This window comes from Chionomys nivalis, chromosome 4, assembly GCF_950005125.1.
Source record: "Chionomys nivalis chromosome 4, mChiNiv1.1, whole genome shotgun sequence".
Classification (NCBI taxonomy): Eukaryota; Metazoa; Chordata; class Mammalia; order Rodentia; family Cricetidae; genus Chionomys; species Chionomys nivalis.
Window position 1 is genome coordinate 93,674,861 of NC_080089.1, and position 9,592 is coordinate 93,684,452.

Sequence of the window (9,592 nt, forward strand, 5' to 3'; positions counted from 1 at the left end):
TCCACTAGCTCTTCTATTGGTTTTACCCATCCCTTGAGCCTCAACTATGCTGTAAAAGATACACAGATATTTGTGTGTGGATCATGGGTCCCACAATGGGTGTGTGTGTGTGCAATTGCTGGACTCAACCTGAGTCCAAGGACATACCTGTGAGTCTGTCTATACAGGGCTGCCAAAGTGTGTAGGCTGAGAGGCAAGAGGTGCAACCTGACACTTTCACAGTTCATTAGGAGACACCTCTGCTCCTGTAACAACAGTCTAGGAACTGGAACATTGAGGGAGGGATGCTGCCCAGTCAAAGAGACATAGCTCAAAGATGGCAGAACTGGTTCCATCCTGAACTCAAAGCCTCATCTGCTTCTGATCTCTCCTGCTTCTCCATCACTACCCTCAAATATCAGCACTAGGAAAGTGATTCCAGATCCAACCACCATGGAGCACAAAGGCCGCTACAGCTGTGGCCAAGACCACCAGGCTATAACTGAAGCTGTCGGCAGCGCCTATGCGGTACTAGGTTTGGAGGCAAGGAAGATACAAGATTAAGTGTGTCACAGAGGTTTGCCCCATGCCTCCAGAGAGCCACTGAAACCAGGCAATGTGTAGCAGGATCCGAGTTCCCACAAAGAGGCCCTGAGAGGCCACCGAATAAAGCTATGAAAATAAAGCCTATGGATGCAGTGGAAAACCCAGGATGCTACAGATGCCAGTCAGCTTGTCAGCTTCCCCACGGGCACCATGAGACAGACAGCATGCTCCTTCATTCAAAGCAGGACACAGCTTCAGAGACACAGCAAAATGTGAACGGGGTCACATACCTAGTCAAACAGCAGGCCTAGGGCGGCTGGAAGTGCAAGCCTGGGCTATCACATCCTCCTCCATACTGTTTCAAACAGTTCCTTCCAGGGCATTATCACCACTCTACATAAATGACCCCATCCCCTCCCTGTTATATCCACTTACACAGCATGACAACTCTGCAGATGTCCCAGAAGTTTCCCTGGGACAGCTCCTTCCCAGCTCTTGACTGTCCCATGCTGGGTCATTCTGGCAGAGTCTCCCTCCAAGTTCTTATTCCTATTAGTGGCAGACAAGTCTCCCGCTGTTCAGGGTATAACAAGGCGAGCATCTAAACAGACTGTCCCTTCGCTGCTCCCAGGGCAGGGTCTTCACGTGCATACATATCAAGGCTAGGGGAAGCCAGCAGCAGTACTACAGGACACAAGCCGGGGGACCTAGATGGGCTGACTTCTGCCCATCTGCCGGGCACTGGGCAAGGACTTAACTTCTGAGAATCCTCACTAAAGCGCGGTAGACTCCCTGCTTGTCTGGTTACCAGCAGTATCCTCATCAGGAGTCCTGTGAAGGACAGGATCCCTTTAAGCTGTGTGTGTCCCCTGCCATTGATGCAGAATTCTGACATGTAGAGGTATTTGGAGGCGGGATCCCTGCATGGTGACTTCTTTCACTTCTCTTGGAAAACCTGCTCTGATCCACCAAGTCTCTGGTGGCCTACTCCAACTTCTGTGCACCCCAGACTAGTCAGGAGGGACATTTTTCTGGACCTGGTCATCTGATTTTTGCTGAGGCCACCTAACCCAGAAACAACAGCTGTCCTTACACTTCTGTGTCCCCCAGGAAGCACCTCCCGCCTTGAGAAATGCCCTCCAGGGACTGTACACAGGGCAGGCACATAGATGGGTTGTTGCAAGGAGGCCCCCAGTTCAGGGAAGCTCTCAGTGCAAAGAACCAGAGCATCACTGAAGACACAGAGCACTGTCCATGCCATCTTCTCTGAGCAGCTCTTCTTGATTGTCACCTGCCGGTCTCCTCCACACAGACTGCTCCTCTTTCCTCTGCTTCTTTTATCCATTGAACAAACACGCAGGAAATGCCCCGGGTGTGCCAGGCGCTCTGAAGCTGAGAGTTGGGGACATAGCACCTCTGCGACTCTACCATGCTTCGTCCCCACTCCTTCCCTCTAGCCATTTCTCCTCTCATTTCTATTGCGGCATGTGGCACATGGCCAGGCACACAGGACAGACAATAGAATCTAACTTCCTGGTGGGAATAAACCCAGTAAGCAGCAGGCACACTGAAGTACACCAAAGAGTACCGAATCCACTTCCCACACCAAAGAGTCCCAAATCCACTTCCCACACCAAAGAGTACTGAATCCACTTCCCACACCAAAGAGTCCCAAATTCACTTCCCACACTAAAGAGTCCCAAATCCACTTCCCACACCAAAGAGTCCCGAATCCACTTCCCAAACCAAACTGAATGAGTATGCCATGCTCCAATGGTGACACTTAAAGACATTCTCTGAAGCATTCGCTTCATTCGGAGGCTTCAGTCATGACCGAGCAGGAAAACAAAAACTCAGATTGTCCATGGCCCTTTCCGGGACCCTAGTGGGTGTTACTACTCAGCAGGGCAACGAGGCAGCATGAAGCAGCCTTGCCACACTCTTCCAAAAGCCTCAGTGCTTTGCATATTATATTGTACTTTCTACAGTCAAATAAGTCTAAGTGGGCTGGATAGCTGGGTTCAAGAGGGGAGGGGTCTGTCTGCAAGGACCCTGATGACCTTAGGCATTTGGTGACAGCTGAGTGGCGTGCTCTCCCTTCAGTGTGGCCTCAGGGTTTAGCCTTGCTGGGGTCAGGGACCAGGGCAAGTTTCATACTTTCCTTTAACTAGGGGTAATGCTGTCCCCCTAGGGATCCACAGCTAGAGGAAGTATAAAACCCAATTACTCCCCTCTAGGGAAATGCACCCCAGAGGGCTGCGAACCCATGGTAGCTGTGAATAATGACAAGGACTGCAAAAGCAAGGCAGTTTAACCACTGAAGGCCCTTTAGTAGGTGGGAAGGCATTTTCGTAAAAACACAAACCAGACCAGACCACGCTCTCTGCTTACTCCTGCCTAGGGATTTTAAGAGAAGGTTCCAACTTGAACCCTCCCAGGATATTCAACAGTTCCTCCCCAGCCCATAACCCTCATTGGACCCTCTCCTCCATCACCCTGACTGGTTGTCATCCCTCCTTGTCTCTGCACGTCTGCCCCATGCGCCATCTGAGAATTCCACTCAGCTTGGCCATCAACATCTCTTGGACAAACACATCCCCTGTCTGGCTCCAGGCTCTCAGAGTTCCTGTGCTTGTCCCCTATCACAGCACCTATCATGAGGAGCCGAACTGGGTCACCTCCAGAACAGGAGCTGAGTTTCCCAGATGGAGTTCCCAGGACTTCATCCATAAGGGTCTGGTATAGACAAAAAGATGGGTGAATGCCCTGGCAACAGCAGTAGGAAGACGTAACTGAAGCATCATGCTACCTCAGGGCTAATGAGACCTGCCTGGGCCAGGGGCCTATGGACTGTTCGTGAGCTTTTCTTGCCACAAACACTAAAATGGATGGGTATTTTATTAAAAGATGATCACTCAGAATGAACCTACCAGTAGTAAATAAGCTATGGCACCCCTCCCCCAGGGCTTTAATCACAGATGTCCATTATATTCTCCCATAATACGCACAGGGAGCTCACTCTACAACTGGCCTGGCCTGCCTTTCTCTCCCAGCACTCACAAAAGCAGCCATCTGTCCAGTCCAGGTGGGGCCGGCTCCTGACTCCTGCTGGTCCCATCTTCTTAGAGCTCAATCAATGAGGCTTCCCCGGCCTCCCCTCCTCCTGGGGTTTCCATGGGAATCCTCCTCCCACACAGAGTCAGAGGCTGGGGGGGGGGGATAAGAGCTCAGCTGTCAGCCAGCAGGAAGAGCAGGAGCTGGGAGGCAGGAGGTTTGCTGGGTGGTAGTGACCAGGCTGGCATGCTGTACAAGGTCATTTGAAAGAGACATAGGTCAGATCCAGAGGGACCATGGGAAGTCCCGGTTGGCAGTGCGGCTGCCCTGGGGACCTGTGGTTTTGTCTTGTAACAGAGCTGTCCTCTGTGAGCCCAGCATTGGCTCACACTGGGGCAAAGCATGGGCAAAAGAGGCTGAGGAAGGGCTGCCGGGGGACCCTCGAGGAAAACATCTATTAAAGGAACCAGTCATCTGCATGTCTAACCTCTCATTTCTCTCCCAAGATTTACTCATTGCACATAAGCACTTGTCTGAAAACAGGGTTCCTGAAAGAGAAGCAGGACCATCATGCATCAGGGGAAATGTAGGGAACTGCAATGGGGGCTTAGGAATCCCTCTCCTGAGCCTGGGGCATCTCTCTGGGTGTGCTGCAGACATCAGGCTTGGAAAGAGGAAGGGAGGAAAAGGGAGATGCAGGCAGAAAGGAGGGACCCGCCTGTGAGAAGTGTTCCACCCCTAGGACTCTTATCCCTCCCTCACTTATCACAGACTGCGGCTAACAGGTGGGGACGGCTTTATGGGCCGGCTAACTGGGCCAAGCTCACTCATTTCTGGAAAAGGCAGAGGTGTGGTTACCCATAAACGCAGTTCACAGGATCACAACCCACGAAGGTGATGCTGGCGTTGCCCTGCACTACTACTGCAAGCAACGCATGGCACTCAGAGAAGTAGCATGTCCACACCAACTTTCCTGCCTGCCTTACGCGTGCAACGCCTCAAGGCAACATCTAAGACTCTGTCCCCTCGTCTCTGTGCATCCTTTCTTAAATTTGCCCTTCCATCCCTCTGCAGATGTCCCTAGCCCCGCCTGCCCTCCCTCACCTAGCCTCTGGCCGTTCTGGATGCTCCTTTGGTGACCCTGTAGTGTATCTTTCCATTCTAAGCTTTCCACCAAGCACGTGGCCACCTTCCCAACACTGTGGCATATCTGAGAATCTGAGAATCACGTGACCTGGGCTGAGCTCAGCTTCCTCCATCTCTATAGTCCAGGTTCCTCTCTGTCAGTCACTCCCACTCAATGCCTTCGCGTTCCCCTTGGTTCCCACCTTAGTGGAATTACTGGAGCAGTCTCCTAGGGAGGACCTATGGTTCCCATCTTGGAACTCTAACCAATCAAGCTGCCCATCACATTTAAGCATGCACCCCTTGAGCTGACACCCAAGGGCTTCACAGTCAATCCCTCCTTATAGTCTTTTACAAGCGGTGATACAGAGCTCTCAAGTCGGCTTACCCCTTCTCACCCCAAGCTTCGGGGACTTGCTCGCCGTCACTGCCTACTGACGTTCTCTCACACCTCTGTGCACCCTCTCTGCATCTCTCTGCCCCCTGATGTCATCCTAACAATCTGGTCCTACAGATGTCTCCAGCATCACACGCTTCTTTCTAGAAGGCTAACCTGTGTCCACCTGACGGCCACCCATCTTCTGAACCCGTCATGTGCACACTATCTGTCTGCATTAAGAAGTGCCTGTCAGGCAGGTGTGATGGCCCACACCTGGAGAGGTCTGGAAGATCGAGAGTTCGGAGCCGGCCTGGGGTCCACTGTGAGTTCTAGTCTGGCATGGGCTGTAAGGTGAGAGGAAAAAAAAAACTAGAAGAAATGCTTTATGGGCTGAATCATGTGTATTTTTACCAACAAGAATTTTTTTGCACAACTGAGGTATGCATTTGAAATGTGGGTTATGTTCCACATTCAACCTGCGAAGCAAGAATCAATCCCATGCAATCAACACTCCACAAAGTTTATGACAGCTCATTTGGGGTCTTTCCCAAAGGATGGGCCAGACAGCTGCTTCCTGCAGCCCCAGAACAGACGCCTGAAATAGAGCAGCATCAGGAAAGCCTGTCGGCTCATGCAGGGACCATGTTTTATTTAAATATGCTGCTAGATTTTTAATTTTTTATTATTGATCTTTTTGCCAAGTATGAACGATCATGCTCACACAAGTTAAGTGCATACATTAAGTGCCATTTAAAAAAAAAATGATTACCAGGAAAGACTTCTGATGACTTGGACCTAGTCCTTCCACCCTCCTGATTTTCCACATCCAGCTTCTTGTTCTCTCTAGGGAGCTCCTGGAGATCTTTTGTTACTGTGCCAACAGAGGAGGGCCCTTTCAGGAGCACCGATGTGGGGCAGTGAGCCAGACAGCTTAGAAAAAAATTAACAAACTGGAGCACGGCAAGTTGCACTGAGCCTTTTCCTCAAGGGGCAAAGATCTTGCCTTGGGCCTGAGCTTTGGCCACATCCTGGGAGATGAACCAAGTCTCCAGAACAGACTCCCATGAAGAATGACAAGGTTCCAGACCTGTGACCAACTAGGGTGGGGTGGGGTGGGGTGGGAGTCAGGAGAGGAATAAGCCCTGGGAGTGTTGGAACAAAACCAAGATCTTAGGCCAGGGTCTCTGGTTGGGGAGAGAGGGAGGATGAGAAAGAAGGTGGTGCCCAGAGTAGTCAGGCCTACAGGGCATGCTCAGTCTTTACTCCTGGCAGCCTTGAGGAAGTTCTAACTAGGGAGGAATTTGGTCTGTTTACATTTTTAAGGATAAAGGCTTCTTACTGGTAAACGGTTATTACTATTTGCTGATCTGATGTCTGAACAACCGAGTCTGATGGCTTTTGCACACATTTTTTTCTTACTGAGTGAGGTAAGGCACACAGGTTTTTGTGTGATTTCTGTTTCACTCCGTGTACACGAATTGTCTGTAGTCTTTGTCCTTTGGGGCACTTGCTTGTCTTGAAGATTCTTTACACATTTTGGGCAGAAGCTAGAGTTCAGGGGTGGAGCACTTGTCTAGCCTGCACAAAGACCTGGGTTCCGTTCCCAGCACACACCCCAAATCTGTTACAAATTGGAAGATATGAAGCCGTAGCAGTAAGTAGCAATTCTTTCCCCAGTTTCTCATGTCTTTTGACTGCTTTTGGCAAGTGCTTTTCCCTGCAGATTTTATTTCTATGTCACTGAATGCATCAGTCTTTAGAATCAAAGAGAAATGCAAACTGAGGGGCTATTTGGGTGGCATGACTGGTGAATTGAATTTTGTTTACAGCTTGCAAAAGGCTTGAATTCTTTTTACTGCCCTTGCTAATGGAAGCTTAAACATGAAACTGGCCTGTGTGTCTCAAGAACTGTGGCCTCCTGTAAAGTCTGTTTATATCACGCTTTTGACATTTTGTTTTTCTCCAAAGTGAGCTTATCTGCAGCTCCAAATCAATACTGATTGGCTTGGGAAAGGGTCTTGTGGACAGAGTCTGAAGGGTCTTCCATCAGCCTGAGTAACAGAAACAGCAGGCTTTAGTTGAAAGACCGGGGTGCCAAAGTGAGGAAACAGACCGGAAGCCTCAGGGGTGAGTGCTTCCCACAGGCAGGGTGCAAAGAATTAACTTTTCCCTTACCCACTTTCAGATCTAAATAGGCTCAACAACTGTCGGGGAAGATGAGTTGGAAGATAAGAGGGGGAGTTCACACCCAAATCCTGGAGTGGGGAGAGGGGAGAAAAGTGGGGAAAGAAGGCACGGAAGAGCTGCGGGTCTTAGAGAACCAGCTCAAGGTCACACCCGCGGGCTGGTGCTGGAAGCAGAATTCGAATTCAAGCCCAGGACTGCACCGCAGAGAGTTCTAGAGACAGCCGCACAAATGTGTCTCTTCTCTCTTCATGGCTCAGCAGCCCGCGCTTGACCATCGGGCGGTGGGAGCCACACTGCCTGGCCCTCACCAGCCAGAGGTTTGGGGTCTCTTGTTTTTCCTGGCTCAACCAGGGTGGACATATTCGTCACACTCTGGGCTTTGGTTTCCTCCCTGTTTCCCATAGCTCCTCGCCCAGGGCTGATTCCTTATTCTCTCCAAGTTTGTCTCCCACGGCCGCGAGCCTCTCTCGTCCGGCCGAGCAGTCAGTCTTTACTGCCCCAGTGTCGGAAATAAACCATAACGATCACCACCAGCACCTAGTGAGAGCGAGGTGCTTTGCTTCCGCAACGACAAGCGGACCCCCAGAAATTAATGTCCTCGCTACACAGCTGAGGCAGCTGCCGCAGCTCCGGGAAGTTAAAGAATGTGCTGGAGCTCACGAGGCTAATATTAACGCTAGCTAGTGTCTGACTGAGTCCTTCCCGAGTGCCAGGCGCAGGTCTCCGCACCACCCTGCAGTTCCTTCCAATACACTAGTAAAATGGGCACAATTATCACCCCCATCTTCCGGATGAGGAGATCGAGGTTGTGGTGCTTGGCCCAAGGTCACCCCAGAGAGTGACGGATGTACGACCGAAACATAGCCGGGTGACTCCGGGAGCAATTTTTTGTGTTGTCTCAAACCTACAGTACCAGAAGCTGGCCTCAATGCCCCGGCAAAAACCAACCAGCTTGGATTGTCACAATTTGCAGAGACGTTCCCGTGGACCGCGACCAGAGGGACCCCAAGAGCACCGGGTGTGACCGGTGCCGGCCGGCGAGTACCCTTTAGCAGGAGCTGGAGAACACTTACCATAAAAGAGAGGGCTAGCGCCTGCCCGGGAGGAATCCCCAGCGCTGGCAGGTCCGGGACTCCCGGGAGAGAGGTCTGCTGCCGCTGCTGCCCACTCAGGGGCGCCCGAGCGACCCCGCGGATGCTGGCTTCTCCGCCAGCGGCGCGTCCTCTCGGCTTGTGCCCGGCAGCAGAGCCCTCTCTTCCTGCAGGGTGCCCTGGAGTTAGGGACGTTCTTGGCGAAGTTGGCGCTCAGGCGCGGCAAGAGGGCTCCGAGGTCCGGTCCCGGGTGGTAAAGCACCCGACTGCACCGATCTCAGGGGGGCGCGGAACCCGGCGCCCTGGCCTCCCCGAAGCTTGGCGCCTGACCCGGAGGGCGGCGAGTCCCGCGCTTAGGGCGCACGGGCCGCACCACGGCCGCCGGTCCCTGGAGAGCCCGGCTTCTTCCCCAGCGCCCCGGGCGCACGCCGCGATGATTGCAGCGGTGGCCGGGGCCCGGGCTGCGGTGCGCTCATCGCCTTCCCCAGGGGCTGAGCGCCTTTGTGCGCCGGGCGCGCCGACTGCCAGGGCCAGCTCTGGATGCTGCAGCCGCCGCCTCCCCCTCCTCCTCCACGGCCGCTCGCTCCCCGCCTTCCCGGCCGGCCCGGAGGCTGCAGCTGAAAGCCGATCCGGCTGAGCTCATCCCTGAAGGCCACTAATCCAATAGCCGCGGAAGGCGCGGCCGCCGGGAACGCCCCTTCCCCCACCATCCCGCGCCCGGGCCGTCCCAGCTCGGGCCGCTGCCGCCTCTGCCACCTTCTGGAGGCCACCAGCTGGCGGGAGTGGGAAGTGGAACCCGCGCCCGCGTCCTTGAGCCGAAGTGGCGCGGACGCCATTCACTCATCTGCCGGCTGGCTGGCCTGGACACTCGCTCACACACGCGCTCATTCATGCGCACGGGTCTTCCCCCATTCATTCAAGCGTGCTGGAGAGCCGGGGTGGATGCTTCTGGGGGCGGGGGATGAAGAGAGGAGATACCACCGTATCCAGATAGCTTTGGTGTCTGTACTCATGGCGTGTAGGAAACAGCGACATGGAAAGAAAATGCTTTAATATAACCCCTTGCCTTAGGCACACACACTTTTATTTCTGAAGCCAGACTCCAACTCATCTTTCAAAGCCAATTTCATGCCGCACCTGCTCCACGGCGCTTTTCCCCGCCCACCTGAGGCCAGAGAGAAGGCTCATTGCTTAGAAGACTCCAGGCGCTGATATTGGGTAGCTCCCTAGC

The 9,592-nt window shown here is 53.1% G+C and overlaps 1 protein-coding gene across 1 annotated transcript in view; it reads right to left on the reverse strand.

Annotated features, from left to right (window-relative positions):
* Nucleotides 1-8,960, reverse strand: part of Spsb4 (splA/ryanodine receptor domain and SOCS box containing 4) — a 72,906-nt gene extending 63,946 nt beyond the window's left edge. The window contains exon 1 of the mRNA XM_057767804.1: nucleotides 8,344-8,960. The gene's annotated coding sequence lies outside the window, so the exon portion shown is untranslated. The remainder of the gene's footprint in view (nucleotides 1-8,343) is intronic.
* Nucleotides 8,961-9,592: the final 632 nt, after the last annotated feature.